Below are 16,190 nucleotides of genomic sequence, written 5' to 3'. Positions count from 1 at the left end.
GGGGCAGTATGCAGGGGATGTTCTTTTGGGTTGGGTTTTGCTTTACAGTACAAAACAGCTTTCCTCACTGGCTTGATGGTTATAGGTGATGGTATGTGTCAAAGATTGAAAATAAAAATGCAGTTAAACCTAAGAATGTGAGCAAATCCAGAAAGATGAAAAAAATACATTAATCTACCCACAGTGTTGGAAGACACAGCATCTGATCTTCAAGATGGGAGACCAAGTTCTTTTTAAAAAGTGACACCTGGGGGCTAGTTTAGAACACCATTTGAGAGAGTAATAAACATTTCCAGAGCACCAGAAACATTTCAAATATCAAGCCCCGTCAATTCGACAGGTCCAATAATTGTCATCCAAAGAACAAAAGAATATTAATAATAATGACACTTGTAAAGCTCAACAGCTACCTCAAACAGAGGTGTCCCGGCGGTCTAGCGCAAGGTAGTACACAGATGGAAAGCTTAGAGCAAAGGCCCACCCCTACTCTGACCTAAAGTGTCAAGTCTTGATCACTTTCCTAATATGCGGTTCTGAATCAATGTTGCGGAAGTCAATTGGCAGAGAGTTCCATAATTTGGCTGCCCGACCATGAAGGATCTGCCACTTCAATGAGCCTTCCTAAAGCAAGGGATGCAGAGCAGCTTTTGTGAGTTGGACCTTAGTGAGCGCGTCTGCTTGTAACAGCATAACCTCTGTTTCAAGTAGTTGGGGCAGTTACCATGCATAGCTCAAAAAGCCATAGTCAGAGCCTTGAACTCAAATCTTTTCGCCACCAGTAACCAGTGGAGCTCTTTTTAATGCGGAGAGACATGATGGCGGAATAATACACGCCTAATCAGTCTCACAGCCGCCTGTTGGACCATCTGCAGTCATCTGATTAAGTACTTTGGCAGGCCCAAAAAGAGGCCATTTGCATAGTCCAGCCTAGATGTCACCATGGCATGGACTATGATTTTACGGCACTCCTCTGCAACAGATGCAGAAATTTCCACAAGTTTTTCAGTTTACTAAAGCAGGTGGCTGTCACCTGCCGTATTTGAGCCAAAAATGAAAGATCAGCCTCCAATTTCATTCCTAAGTTTTTGATAATCGCTGCAGATCAGGTGCTGGGGGCGACTTCTTCCCAAAAAACATCACCTCCTTTTTTCCTGCGTTAAGTTTGAGTTCATTATTGGCCATCCACAGCACAATGTCTCTCATGCAGCCCTTGAAACTTTTGAAGGAGTCCTCAGTCTACTCTTTAAAAGAAAAAAGCAACTGGGTGTCATTGGCGTACGAAATCGCCTTCACCCCCCAATTGGCTATCAGCGAGAACAGCTGAGCCAAATAAAGATTAAATAAAAGTGGACTCAAAGCTGACCCATGAGGAACTCTGCACCAAAGATGTTTCGGTTTGAACTGATAGGCTTGCAGAGCGTGATATTCAATGAATAAGAGTCCAAAGTATGAAGAAACTGTGTGGATCTGAAAGTCCCAGACTTTTTTTTTCTTTAGGCACTCGATTTGTTTGAAATCCAAAACTGAAACGCCAGGACGCTCCTTCGCTGGAGCATCTGTGCGCATTAAAAATGTAAACAACATAACATAACATAACATAACAAACAGCCGACACGTGTTTCGTTGTTTGACAACTTTTTCAAGGCTGTAGGTTTAAGAAACACATATTTTAAGACCACTATTCATTCTCAATTATTTCAATTAGTCACAGGGTATATATAATTTGACAAAAAGGAATCTATAAGACAACAACCAGCATATAAAACCTTAGTCCTGCTACAAATTAGTGAAGGAAGTGATTTGGGGAAAGATCCCCAGGATGGAAATCTCTGTTTTGGGGTGTGATGGTGATAGTTATAAAGAAATAAGAGAAAAGAGAGAGCGAACCTTGAGTTTTATCCCAGAGAAACATCAGAGTTCAGAGTGCACAAAACGCCCATTTGTGTTTTGAACTAAAGTGAACCTATAAGCAATAATTATTATATCCCAAGTGTGAAATCAGAAAAAATACACATATTAACTACCTAAAAAATTTATTTGGAGAGAGTACGCTCCTAAATGTGTCTAGCTAATAAAATGTTATTTGCTTAAGCGTACCTCGGTGCCCGAGGACAGGATTCAATTGATTTAGGACCGTTTATTTAAGTCAAATAGTCTGCAGAAGAGATCCAGTAGTTTCAAACTAAATATTTTTGCGCTAGGAAAGAAAAAACAGTCAATAATGTTCACAAAAGTAATGCAAAAACGCCACTCAAACAGAACAAACTGTGAAAAAATCTCTTAAGTTGTAATTCAAACAGTCCATGTACATTCGAGAGCATATCATTCAGTAAGTTATTAAATAACCAGAATGGTTTTGGTTTCATCTGTTTGTCATACTTGTTTAAATACACATTTTATAAAACTGAATGAAAACTCTTCAAAAGTTTCGAAAACTAAACACCACAAAAATCAGTGTCAGGACCAAAGTGTGTCATTTGGTTTAGCATTCAGTTAGCAAAGTGGATCATTTGCTATACTCACTTGCCAAAACACATATGATACACATTCTAAACATGAAGAGGGGAAGATGCACCAGACGGCTAACGCCATCTTACCTAAGGTCAAAGAACCAACATCATAGTGAAGAAATTGCAACGAAAACGGCTATAATGAGCTGGTAATTAACAGGTGTTACCTTAGCTGAAAAGGCAACAGAAGATGAGAGGAAGCATGAAAAAGCTCTCCAATGCACCACCTAATAATACCGTCCAAACATATCCTTGCCAGAAGTAAAAAGTGAAGCAAACGCTTCACTGTCAGTGTAGACGTAAGCAAGGTATGGTCACTGACAAACCAGGGTTAATTTACAAAAGAGGTACAAGCTTATGTGACATACTGTGCCCTAGTTTCTATAATCTCAAAAAGACAAACACAGGCTTAGATTGGTTACCGTCTTAACCAAAGCGTTTTTATAAATGCGGACATTGCAATATGTGTCAATACACCCTGGATAAGACCAAAGGTTTCCAGTATAATATGACTTTTGAACATTTAATAGACACCTTTATAAATTGTAACACCAAAGTTGTGGTCTACTGTGTCCTGTGTGTATGTAAAAGCATCTATATTGGTACTATTCGCCCCTTAAAAGAAAGGATTCAAGAACATATTCGTGCCATCAGGAACGATAACAAAAATTATCCTCTAGCTGTACACTTTAACACTTACCATGGTCAGCAGATTTGCCGCTAATAAGATTTCATGATGTGGGGATTGCACCGGATCACCCTAGAAAAGGGGACAGAATAAAATTGCTGAGACAACTAGAGACAGGCTGGATCACTAAACCTAGGGCTGTGGACTATGGCTTAAATGTAGATAGAGAACTTTATGTATTTTTAAATGATTTATATACTCTGTCTTAACATTCCCTTCACATCAATCTGTGGGGGCGTTTTACTCAAATTGGCCAATTACATTGGAATACATGTTTAGATCTACTTTTAAGCATACCAAAATATGTTGAGATGGCCCATAGGTGACCATTTGATAGTTCTATGGTATAATATACTGTTTTGTCTGCACAATACATGATCTATAGGACTTATCAAGAGTTCATTGTTAATGGTTTTGAAACATTAAAAATGTAAAATGAGAAATATTTATAAGCTTCACCAACATTCTTTCATTTATTTTTATATTTTTTAATTAGAAGTATCCCTTGCCCAATGAGCATTACATTTATTGAGATGCAAATGTCTTTTTCCAGTTGAATAAGTGCTAATAGATATGCTCTTTTCATTATGGCGCTTCTTGGGACTAATATTTCCTTCCTCGTTTTCAGGCCTTTCTTTTTTGTTTTAACTATTGCATGTGTGTTTACCTAATATCACGTGGAACAGTTTTAGACACACCCTCTTATTGGTTTGCTCCAGGTGGAACCTTTATATTATGTTCTACTGTTGGGACTTGGTGATAATTTGATACGTCAAATATGGCGCCCATTAAGACGGACAGTCCAGCCGTCGACACTTACACTTTTGCTTTGCTCCGGCTGAACCTCTACACCTTATCTTATTGTTGCAGATTTTGTGAGAACTTGACGCGTAAACATGATGCCCATTTTCCAAGATGGAGTTGCGAGCCGTCTTTACTATTACTTAATTTTTTACCATACCTTGCTCGTATCTACACTGACAATGCCACTGGTAAGAGTTGGCTTCACTTTTTACTTCTGGCAAGGATATGGTTGGACTGTATTAAGTAGTGTAATGGACACTTTTTTCATGCTTTCTCTTATCTCCTGTTGCTTTTTCAGCTACTGTAACACCTGTTAATTACCAGCTCATTGTAGCCATTTTCAGTACAATGTCTTCACTATGATGTTGGTTCTTTGACCACAGGTAAGATGGCGTTAGCCGTCTGGTGCAATCCCCCCTCTTCATGTTTAGAATGTGTATCAAATGTGTTTTGGCAAGTGCGTATAACAAATGATCCACTTTGCTAACTGAATGCTAAACCAAATTACACATTTTAGTCCTAACACCGACTTCGTGGTGTTTAGTTTTTGATACTTTTAGAGAGTTTTTATTCCAGTTTTCACTATGTATATTTTAGATATGATTTAACAATTATGACAAACGGATGAAACCAAGACCATTGTGGTCATTGATTGACTTACTACTCTCGACTGTACATGGACTGTTTGAATTACAACTTTGGAGATTTTTTCACAGTTTGTCCTGTTTGTGTGGTGTTTTTGTGTTACTTTTTTGAACATTTATGGTTGGTTTTTTCTTTTCTAGCGCCAAAATAACGTATTTGATACTACTGGATCGCTTCTGCAGACTATTTGACTTAAATAAACGGTCCTAAATCAATTAATTCCTGTCCTCGAGGCACCGAGGTACGCTTGAGCAAATTACATTTCATTTTCTAGATGAATTTAAGAGTGTACTGTCTCTGAATACTTTTTTGAGGTAGTCACCATACATATTTTTTCTGGTTTGACCCTTGAGATATAATATTTATTACTCATAGGTTCACTATAATGGGGTGTTCTGAACTCTGATGGTTTCTCTGGGATAAAACTCTAGGTTTGTGTTTCGCTTTCTCTTTTCTCCTATTTCTTTATTACTAACACCCCAAAGCAAAGATTTCCATCCTTGGGTTCTTTCCCAGGTTCAGGTCCTCCTCTTTTGATCTTCTGACTAATTTGTAGCTGGAATATTGCTCTATAAGCTTCTATTTTGGCTTATTGATTCCTTTATGTCAAATTATATATACACCCTGTGACTAATTAAAATAATTGAGATTGTATAGTGGTAATAAAATATTTATTCCTTAAACCTACAGCCTTGAAAAAGTCGTCAAACGATGAAACGTGTCTGCTGTTTCAGTTTTGGATTTCAATTAAATCGAGTTCTTAAAGAAATAAAAAGCTTTTTGACTTTCAGATCCACACAGTGTCTTCATACTTTGGACTCTTATTCATTGATTATCATCCTTTTGTTCCTTGGATGACAATTATGGGACCTGTCGGATTGACAGTCCTTGATATTTAACATTTTTGTGGTGCTCTGGAAATGTTTATTACGTTATGAATAGTCAAAAGTGTTTCTTTTTGATATTTGATGAACTCTAGAATGGTGACATCGTGTTGTTTGTCCATTCTAGCACACGTTACATAAATCTTTTGATTGCATCTTTACACTTTTCTTGAATTTGTGATGTGCGAGCTGAATTGTTTGACCACTGCCAACACTTTTTGTTTATACCTTTTGAGAGAAGCCAATGGATTTTTACTACAGCTACAGGGACAATGGCCATGACAAAACGTAGCTATGAGACAACTATCCTGCAATATGTCTGTGACGAAGAGGCTGATGAAAGGGAGCCAGATGAGGAGGAGCAACCCTAGTTATCCGTAGCAGCTGCTCCTCCGCTATGGTGGGGGAGCAACACCCTCCCATCTGCCAGCTGCCCCAATACGGCAAGAAAGGAAACATAAAACGATAATAAACACAATGTATTATCGTTTTATTTTTCCTTTCCTGCCAATTTTTGGGGGTGGGGCGATGGGGATGACAGGCTGCAGGAGGAGTGGTAAGTGCACTGTGATCAGTGCGCATGGCACTTTGGATGACCGTCTCACGCCAGCCAAACCATCATGCGCACTGAAGCTGTCTCCAACCCGAGCTGCTTTGTTGGAGACAGCACACGCAGGATCCCAGTCTCAGTGGGAGCATAATTCAGAGCTCTCAGGCCTTCCAGCAGCATGAGAGCAGCATCAGGAGGGGCCGCAGTGGAGTCTGGGAGACTGTGCCTGCAGTAGAGAGAAACAGAAGAGCACGACCGGCTGCAGGTAAGTTTTTTTATATTTTATTTTGTCATTTGTCTCTGTCATTCTCCGACCTCTTCCCCCCGTCTGCTACTCTTTGACAACACCAGCGGCTATTGCTTTTTCATCATTCCCTTGCTGGCTCGCAACACATTGTGCCCGACATCATCTGAAAATTAATTGAGAAAAGGAAATATATTAGAAACAAGATGGACAAAGAAACATAGAAGGAAAAGACATAGCAACAGACAAAGCACTTGGGGTCTGATTTAGATATAGGCAAAGGGCCCATGGGTCTACCAATGGGACAGAGTAAATTACTCCATTTCCATGTCAGAGAGGCCGCCTGCCTAATTTATAAATGACCAACAAGCTGGCGTTTATTTATAAAAGAATTGGTATGAAACGCCCTCATTGCGGTTCATGTCAATGCATTTTACTGTTTGCTGCAGGACTGTGACAGAGGATGCTGCCCTGAAGTGATGGAGCAAGGTTTAGTGTGTAAAGAGACTTGCTCGGATTCAATCCTCTCAAAATAACATATAATGTATTAATAAACATGTTTCGTATTACTAATAATTGCACTACACAACATTTCTAGTATTTAGAGGAAGCTTATCTATGTGCTTTTACTAACAGTAACTCGAGTGTCCTAATATGGCCGCTGCAATGTGGGAACTTTTCTGCGCATGCGTCTGTCACACTCACGTGATATGACGTACTCTCTGCTTTGGTGGGAAAACTTTGCTTCTGCGCACTAGAACTAAAGATGGCTGCTTCATGTTTCACATACTAAAGCGCCTGCTGCTGCTTAAACTAAAAACCTTGTTCGTTCTGCCTAATCACTATCGCTATAGTAGAGTAGAGATAAGTGGTATACAGTGCATTCATTTATTCTTGTTATAAAACCGTTTCTCTTTGACTTTGCTATTAGCTCGTATTTGGGCCTGATGTGTCATTGCTGAACTCCATCTTGAAACTCTCATCGCGCATGTGCTGAATTCTCCCGAGTGCACAAGCCATGGCATTGAATCCATGCCAGTGACAGTCTTGCCTGCGATGCACCTGAGAAAATGAACTATTGACCCTCAGAAAGGAAGACAACTTACAAATCTTCTTATACATTGTATTTGTTATTGAAACATCCATTGTTGGGTGGAATAAAAGTGCATGGGAAAATAAAATTATGGGAGGGGACATTAATTTGAATGAAATTATCTCATAAAAGGTATGGTGTGATGACCTCTCCTCGCTTTTGACCAATCAAATTGAGGGAACACATAAACTTGCAACACTGGGGGGTGGTACATTGCCCTGGAAAATGGTATATCTAAGGTAGGCTTAGCTAGTTAGACTGTACGACTTGTCTGGATAGCTGTTCTGTCACTAACCCAACGCAATCAATAGGCGATCGAGAGCAGAGGTGCTGGCGGAGCACTCTGTCAGAAGAATCGATAACACAATCGGGGTTTTGGGAAGAAATTCGATAACCCAATCATGGTCCGACTGTTAGCTGCAGAGAGGGGTGTGACGCTGGCATTGCACTTTAGCTGTGGGTGTCGGTCCTTACCTGCGTTGGTCCTGTCCTGATCCAATTTTGTCCGTACCTGTCTTGATTCTGGTCTGCTCCTGTCCTGTTGGCATCTGAACTATCGGGGGTCCTGTCCTTTATCCCAGCGCGTGGCCAGGGTTGGTCTTCACACCATTTTAGGTAAATATTCATTTGTGTGGGTATGTCATTGTACTGTTTCCCTTTTCTTACCCTTCCTATGTTTCAATGCTTAGAGAAAGTCTCGTAATATTTTCACATCATCTTGCTTTGATCATATTCTTTCTAATTGAAAGAGCTTTAATTGAATTGGTAAGGATTCTGACGTTTAAGAATTTACATAGATAAAGTGTTTAAAACTTTCCTGATTCTGTGGTTATTTTTATGAACGCAAATGTTTATTTACTGCCTATTATGCTAACTCCCTTGATCCCTTAGGATTTTAGGTACCAGTGACAAGGATTGGTAAGTCAATGGTATAGGTCCTAAAAGGTTATTTAAAATTCTGATTAGCGTAGGTTTACCTGTTCTAAGTGTGTATGTTTTTATGGGCCCAGGTGAATATGGTAAAATGAGCAGGTGAGTATTTGATTTGTATAGATTTTATGTATTAACCAAAAACGTTTGTATTGTTCTATGTTTATTTGGTATCCCCTGGGGCAGAATAGCGGGTGGTAAATAGAATCCACACTGCAGTGAGGTCACTTGCCTAAGGAAGTAAGTACGTATAAAGTTAGGTAGAACTTGAAGCTCTAATTAGGGTTTTCTGTATAAATGTGTGAATAAATGATATCAAAAGAGTTCGCTGGTGAAACTTTGGCCTTATATCACCTAGAAAGGGTAAGCCTGAGGGAGTAACAGGTTCTCTTATGCTTGTGTGAAGAGTAAGCGGATGGGATTGACCGCAGTGTATGAGGAGTAAGCGGAAGCGATTTACTCGCAGTGAGTGAAAATGATCTTTCCTTTGAATTAGTCACTCAGGCACATTTGCGAATGTTTTTACGTTGGTAATTAATGAATTTTGCATTTAAAAGTGAAAAGAAATAAGTTGTCGTATTCCCTTGCAAAGAAGGGAGTCAGTTGAGGTGCTGCGCTGACGTCACCAAGAGCCGCACTGGTATTGGTCAAGACAGCGGGTGTGTAGCTGAGATAATAATTGTGAGGGGTGAGTGCAGGAGCGTGGGAACTTGTCTCGCGAGAAAAGCCACGCAATTACTGGTTGAAATTTATTTGAATTCTAATCACTGATTGGTTATTGAAAAACTGGCTGGTATTGGTGAAACATTTAGTAAACAGTTGAGTATAGCTGCACATTAATGTCATCAGTACAAATAATATGTAGCATATATATCCAGCAATTATAGGAAACAGATCCGATAGGAGGTAATTAGGTTTTGCGCAAGAGCAATACATAAGAAGAAGACCTCATATCATGTAAGGAGGGAAGAGAAAAAGTTTGCTTTGAAAGAAAATTAAGAATTTCTTGAAGAAAGATAAAACGATTAAAACAAGAAAAGGGATTATTATTCCACCACCAAATACGCCCGCATCATTCTTGATGGTAGAAAGGGGCTGTCTTGTGCGTTTAGAGAACTGGATGGATTACACTAAAGATGATGGGGTTTTGGCATTTCCAAATTTTTTTACTTTTAATGGTAGAATTTTGTATAATCTGAGAACACGCCTGAATCATTTAGATCCCAGATCTAGATTAACCCAGTACGAAGCATTAGAAGAATGGAAAACTGAGGCTTTTGAGCGAGATAGACCCAGAAGAGACAGAAATTGGAGTAAATGTTATCTCAGATTTCCTAAAGTGACAAGAAATAAGCAAATGAAGAAATGGAGACAGTCTATGTTAGTGGAAGGATTATATCCTGTACTGACTTTGGAAGAACCATCAGGAAGCAAGTGCACAGAGAAAAATAAGAATTTAATGACTAGTGGTGACTCTGATGATGATTATCTGGAGGATTTGTTAATGAAAAATCCGCCACCTTACCATGAGGAAGCAGGTAGAGTTAACCCTTGTGCCCCGGTTTTAACATCACCTTTGGTTCTACAAGTTGTACATGAACCCTCACTAGAAAAAGTATTACAGGAAAGGGAAAGAGAGGCAATAAATAAACAGAGAAGTGAATTGATTCAGAAAATTTCCCAATTGAATACAAGTCCTGAAGCCTTAACTATACCGGTAACTATAGGTCCTGTTGTTCCCTTGTATGGATATAAACAGATCTGTCCTAAAACTCCTGTTCTGACCACACCTGTAGTACAGCCTAGAAAGGAAACCTTGATTATTGATGACCAAGCAAGTGAGTGCGAGTCGGTAATATCCCTAATGGATTTTCCTATCAGGGAACCCGGAGGTAGCTCAAACAGGAAAAACACTCCCGGAAGCCATAGAGAAGTAAGAATGGAGACATCCTCAGGAACAAGAAGTGCTACTGAATAAATAGAAAGGTGGTCTCGAGAAATTGAAAAGCGAAAATCATAGCCAAAAGCATTGGATATTTTCAAAGAAGGGTTGAATTGGAAGAATTGCTTGCTGGAAATGTGGGGTTGGAAAGATTAAATACATTCAGTGAGGATGAAATTTTGTTTATATGTCGAAGTATTACTTGAAATACAAAAATTTTCCATGAGAAATTAATGAATTTGACTTTGGAGATGGGAATTGATATTGGAAAATCTAAAGTGTTACAGACAACTTATCGAGCTGAATTTTCTGACAAAGATTTAGAAAACATGAATGTGTCAGGACAAAAAGTGCAAATAAAGGAATTATTGTCATTGTTGCAAAAGTGGGGTGATTTAGACAAGTGGAAAGCTAGATGGACAAAGAAAAAAGAGGAAGCCCAAGCGAAAAGCACGACAACTGAATATTTATTAAAAGAACCAGAAAAGGTAGAAAGTTTGTGTCCAATGAGAGAAGTGCCAGGAGGAGGGTATGTACATGTCCCATGGTCCTGACAGGATATGTTATCATTTACAAATGATTACCCAAAACTCAGAGAGAAACCTGTAGAGTGGTACAGGCAAGTCGAAAGATTTGTAAAAGTTTCAAAGGTATAGTTGAAAGATTTAGATGGGTTGTTTGATATTGTAGTCCCCGCAGATTTGTGGACAGAATGTAAGATCACCATAGATTGGCCCAGTGACGAGTAGCCAAGAGATCCAAAGACAGGAACCCCCTCAGATGATGTGGTGAAAAAGTACCATCAAGTCATAACCATTCTGAAAGGGAAAATATCCCCCAAAAAAACAGATTGGACAAGAATAGACAGAACTACCCAAAATAAAGATGAATCAGTACATGCATATTATGAGCGCCTTTTACAGGTATTCATGCAGTACAGTGTGTTGGAAAACATTGATACACAAGACCTGACACATTTTATTTATCGGTTTGTGCCAGGGTTAAGGTCAGACATTTTGCAAATGATTGAAGATCATAAAATCTGCTGGCAGGCCAAGCCTGTTGATGAAATACTTAAGTATGCAAAATATTGTGGGGATGAAATTGGCAATAAATGAAAGAATTTAGAAGAAAAGGTAATGTGGGCCAAGTAAAGTTAGCAGAGCAACAGGAACTCCAGTTAAATCAAATGAAAAATAATCAGAATCAAGGAGAAGGAAATGGGGGTAAACCGAGAGGAAGAATGAACAGAGAGGAGGCAAATAAAAAGTTTCCTTGTCATGGGTGCAGAAAAATGGGGCATTGGAGGAACGAGTGTAAGGCTGTACTGAGTAAAAATGTAAAAACTGACAATTTGAATCCACAGACGCAGAATGGGGTGTCAAGGAAGCAACAGCAACAGGTAATACAAAACCAGTTACCACTTGCACCTATGCCAGATTCTGGTAGCCAAGCTAAATACAGTGTGGATGCCACAAATTGGGAGGGAAATGGAAGGAGTGACGCAGTGACATCACAATTTCTTTTGAGTGATGCATTTTTCGAGGAAGATAGTTACTGACAGTGCCTGAGAGGGGCGGATGAGGAGTGCATACTTGGCGCATCCTTGCCGGTAGATCAGTCAGGTCCATACATTGAGGGAAAAGTTGAGGGAAATGATGTTACCTTTTTGTTGGATACTGGCACTACCCGTTCTACTGTGAGAACAGCAGACGAACCAAATCTACCCCTCTCAGGAGAAGCGATCCAAGTAGTGGGCGTTTCTAATAAATAAATTAGTACTCCTGTTACAGAATCAATGGAAGTCAGAATATGGAATGTTAAAGAAATGCATACATTTGTAGTGTGCGACTCCAGTCCAGTGAACCTTTTAGGTATGGACTTACTGTGCTTAGGTAGGGACTTACTGTGTAAAATGAATTGCACAATCTTTTGCACTCCAAGAGGTGTTGAAATTCAAACCCCAGAAGAAGATGGAGTTTGAGTTTTTAAATTAATGTTAGCCAAACAAGAAACTGAAAATAAAAAGATAATAGTGGAAGATCTACCAAAAGAATTACAACATACAGTGAATCCTGAAGTGTGGGATTTCACTGGAAAAGATGTAGGATTAATGGCAAATGTGGATCCAATAAAAGTGACAGTGAAAGAAGGTGCAGTTTACCCAAATATTCGACAATATAAAATGAGACCAGAAATAAAAGCAGGTGTTGCAGAAGTAATAAAGCGTTTGGTTGAACAAGTCATTTTACAAGAAATAATGAGCAGTCCATGTAATTCACCTATAATTGGCATAAAGAAACCAAGCAGAAAATATAGGGTCGTGCAAGACCTCCGCAAGGTTAATAAAATAGTTGTCCCATGTTGTCCAGTTGTGCCAACTCCTGCAGTGATTCTGTATCAGATACCATGGGGAGCCGCATGGTTCACGGTAATTGATTTGTGCCATGCATTCTTCTCCATACCATTACATCCAGATAGCAAATTTATTTTCTTGTTCAAATTCGACGACCATGGTTACGTTTGGAATCGTGTCCCTCAGGGGTACACAGAGAGTCCATTGATTTTCAATCAGATATTGAAAAAATGTCTTGAATCTCTGGTCCTGCCCGGACAGTCTGTTCTGGTGCAAATATAGACGACCTCTTGGTGGCGTCTAAAACTCGAAATGACTGTGTTATTGATACCATTGCATTGCTGAATCTTTTGGCTGAAGGAGGGCATAAAGTATCACCTGAAAAGTTACAATTCTGTACCACATCAGTACAATATCTGGGGCACCAGATAGAGAGAGGTGTCAGAAGAGTTACTTCCGAAAGAATCAAAATAATCAGAAACATGAATCTACCGCAAACACAGAAAGAAATCTGAATGTTTCTTGGAGTTGTAGGTTACTGTAGGCAATGGATTATGGGATTTACAGACCTAGCTAAACCCCTGACAACAAAGAGAGCGAAGGACCCAGTAGAGTGGGATGACGTAAATATTGACTGCCTTCTTGAAGCTGCAAGACTGCCTGCTCTCAGGTCCAGCCTTAGGGATGCCTGATTATTCAAAAGAATTTGCATTATTCTGTGACGCACGTGACAACTGTGCATTGTCTGTTCTGACTAAACTCATGGTCTAATGAGACGTTCTGTGGCATATTTTTCTGCTACACTGGATTCAGTGGCATCTGCAGTGCCGGGATGTCTGAGAGCAGTAGCTGCAACCTGCATCAGTGTTGAGCAAAGTGAATCCATCATTATGGGACACCCTGTAACTGTGTATGCCCCACATTCTATTAACAAGGAACACGTACTCAGTACTTAACTCCTAGTCGGCTGACTAAGTATGAGCAAATCCTTCTAGGTGCAGGGAATGTGACCATTGCCAGATGCACTGTTCTAAATCCAGCTACACTGTTACCTGATTCACACACTGTGCAGAGGTGAAAGGGGAAGTTGAGCATGATTGCATCAACCTCACAGAATACAGTACTAAGCCCCGTCCAGACATTAGAGAAGAGCCATTGCACATTGAGGAGGCAAGATGGCGTCCACGCTGGACACGTGAGCAAGCCGCTCCTGTCGGACCTCCCGGGGTATGAGGTTGTTTGCGGTGAAGACCGGAGCAGTTAGGCACTAATCAATTGGCGAACTGCTGGCTATAATTATTTCTGTTACCTCTGCTTTTGGCTGTATCGAGGCTGAATCGAGGGTGAGAAGGAGAAAGGAGAAAGGATAGTTTCTGCTGCCGAGGGTGATTCTCCTCGGACCTGTATGTTGGCTATTTGAACGGCCGCGGCGCTGGAAGCCTGGAGCACGCTGAGGGACTGGTGGGCGTTTCTCTTGAGGCAGGTCACTAGATACACCTGGAGCGCGGTATCCTGGGCTGCACTGAATCGTAGAGACGTACGAGACGCTCCACCGCGGCGGCAGCAGAAAGTGCTTGCTTAGAGGATGGGACCGAAAGGGCGAAGAGGTCGTGCGCAGGGAGCCGCCGCCGAAATAACGGAAGGAGTGGAGGGCACGAAGGAGATATCCTCGGCTTGTAAGGTGACCGAGCATGGTTCAGGGTTGGCCGCAGTGCGGCCCAAAGAGGGGGTGGCTGTTAGCTCGAGGAAGAAAATACCGGAGATGTTTTCCGCTATAAAAACCAAGGAAGCAGAAAAATTGCAGCAGAGTAAGCAGACCGAGACTCTTCTGATGACTCCCGGAGGTCAGGGGGCGGGGGCGGAGGGCATACAGAAGACCGCTTTCATCCAAGTCGTTGCTGTCTTATCACCCCCTGCCCCTGTTCCTGAAATAAGTGGTGACATAGTTAATGCTGAGGGGAGATTGAGAAATTCGAGCAATGCCCCCTCCCAGGATGTCGCAGCTTTGACACCTTTAACCTCTGTGTTAGATACTAATGTTTTACAGATCGCCTCGGAGGAAACTGAAGGTAGCTTGGCAACAGCAGTGAATTTGCCAAACAATGATGGGACAATGCTAGTGGTTAGAGGCGAGACGGATTCTGCTTATTTTTACTCTTTATCTGATCGATCTATGTCTTCCTCAGAGGATTTAGCTGAACTGTATGCTACTCGTATGAGTATGGAGGAAGGCAGGTTGGACGATGGTAGTGATCATAGTAGTATGAACGCTGATTTATTGGAGATAGAGGGCCCAGAGCCCGGTACTGTACGCAAGTTGCAGTTGGGCGCGAAAGATAAGGACAATGGCGTTCAAGAGGAAATTGAAGGCACCGATGGTGCAGCGGCTGCATTTGACTCAGAGTGGGAGGACATATCACTGGGTCTGATTTATCAGACGATGATGCAACACAGAGATGAGACACGAGAGGATAGTTTGAGAGTACAGAACTCATGTAAGAAGTTACACAATTCTGTAAGACGCTTGGTGAAGTCACACTCTGAGTTTTTGGCAAGGGCAACGGAGGCAGAATCACGTATCTCGTCCTTAGAAGATGAGGTAGCTCAACAAAAGAAGACTATTGACTTACATATGGCCACTAAGGAGGACATCAATTGGAAACTTGCAGAAATAATTTGAGATTTCTGCAGATCCCTGAAGGGAAAGAGGGGTCTGATACACGAGGGTTTATAGTCACGCTTCTAAGAAAAGCAATGCCAGATGTTATTAAATGGGACTGGGACTGGGATCGGGAGGTGGAGCGGGCCCATAGATTCCCATTTAAAGTTAATGAGCGTGATCAAAAGCCAAGAGCCATTCTGGTGGCTTTTAATAGCTTCCAAGCTCGTGAGGAGATATTTATGAAGGCTCAATCAGATAAAAAATGTTGTGCTTTAGACTTTGAATTTTCTGTGAGACCCGATTTGTGTAAACAATCTGTTGAAATACGATGGCAGCTTCGGCAGCTAATATCAGAGTTTCAAGCTAAAGGGATGCAAGCCTATCTGATGTTTCCAGCTAAATTAAAAGTTATTCACAGGGAACGCACAAGATTTTTTACAACTGCCAGCGCCGCCAAAGATTTCTTGGGGTCGTTGTAATTTGCGAGAGATACAAGTATGGATGTCAATAGAGCGTAGATAGCAAAGAGTCAGCAGTATCTGTACATTTTGTTTTGTTTCTTTGCTCTTGGCCATCATCGGGAGCAGTGGGATTGAGCATGGTGTAGATTTGATGGATGATACCCCGAGGGGGACGACAGGCAAGCTCGCATCACAGGACCATAAGTCCTAAAGCCTCTACAAAGGGAGAAGGGAAGGGAGGGGAGGTGGGCTGGGTCCAGAGGGTGGGGCAGGGGGGATGATGGGGGCACTTGGGGGTGTTTGTGGGGTAAAAACATGGGAAAAAAGTGTTCACAGCAATTTATATAGGGAAAATATGAAGGCAGGACAAAATAAAAAGAATGTGCTAGTATCCTCATTATCAGCTTTTTTTTTTTTTTAG

The sequence above is a fragment of the Lissotriton helveticus genome, chromosome 3_1 (assembly GCF_964261635.1).
Source record: "Lissotriton helveticus chromosome 3_1, aLisHel1.1, whole genome shotgun sequence".
Lineage (NCBI taxonomy): Eukaryota > Metazoa > Chordata > Amphibia > Caudata > Salamandridae > Lissotriton > Lissotriton helveticus.
Note: the sequence above shows the minus strand (reverse complement) of the source record.